Genomic DNA, 1,029 nt, shown 5'->3' with positions numbered 1-1,029 from the left:
CCATGCATCATCTTTCAATAACATTTGCTTCCATTCCCTCTGTTTTTGTTTTTTGTTTTGGATGTACACCAAAACACTCAGGAATAGATAACTATTCAAACAACCAAAAGGTATACCCTGGAAGCCTGCCCCCTGGCTGACAGAACACAACTCTTCTCCCTCCCTGAGTCCAGAGTCCCCAGCCACTCCATCTCTCCACATCATCATCTCTGTCTCCATCTCTGGCATCTCTACTTCTCTGGATAGGGTCCCACACTCCACTCTTCTCCCTTGATGGTCCTAGGGTCCTCCACTCCTGGACTGCAAGATCAACCACTCCTCTCCTTTTGTTACAAAATGTCTATCTTTATATTTCCAACCCTCACAGTCGGTCCTGATAGCAATTATTCACTACTGAACCACAAGAGTCTTATCCCCATCTCCTTTCACCAGCCTCATCTAGACAAGTTGGAAACTACTCAGTGGAGACTCTACTCTCCCCCATACCCTCTGAAAGAATGTAAGCCAGTCACTTCATGCCTTTGTAATCCCCTCATATTGGGTGGCCAATGTCTAAGTTGCCCTTCCCTGTTAATCCTGTGTACAGAGGGGGTGGGAATGATCCTTGCTGTAAAAATTTGTTCCCTCTTTTAAGCTAGTACATCCATAAGTATAAGTCAGGTTCATTGAACTGTAGTGGACTACTCTCTTTTCCCTCTTCTTTCTTCCTCTAGTCGAATTCTGATCATCCAGCCATTGAAGCTAGGTCAAATGGGTACTATCTGCAAGTATGGGTGTTCTTGTGCATCTCCCCTAACTTCATATCATCTGGACACTTCACTCTTCATTCTAGTCCTTTGTGACTATGTCCCTGTCCATGGGCTCAGGAGTCCCCAGGTCTCACTATATAGCTGGCCAACTGGGTCTCAATCCAGGTTGACAGGAACCTGTTGAATGTGGTCGGACTTAGCTCACAGCTTCATGACACCCATTTTAATCTTTTTTCTTTCTTTCCTGTCTTTCAAATGACCTTTGATTTCTTTTTGTATG

This window comes from Chrysochloris asiatica, unplaced genomic scaffold (genome assembly GCF_000296735.1).
Source record: "Chrysochloris asiatica unplaced genomic scaffold, ChrAsi1.0 scaffold00043, whole genome shotgun sequence".
Taxonomy (NCBI): Eukaryota; Metazoa; Chordata; class Mammalia; order Afrosoricida; family Chrysochloridae; genus Chrysochloris; species Chrysochloris asiatica.
The sequence above is the reverse complement of the archived record's forward strand: the minus strand, read 5'-3'. Positions refer to the sequence as shown.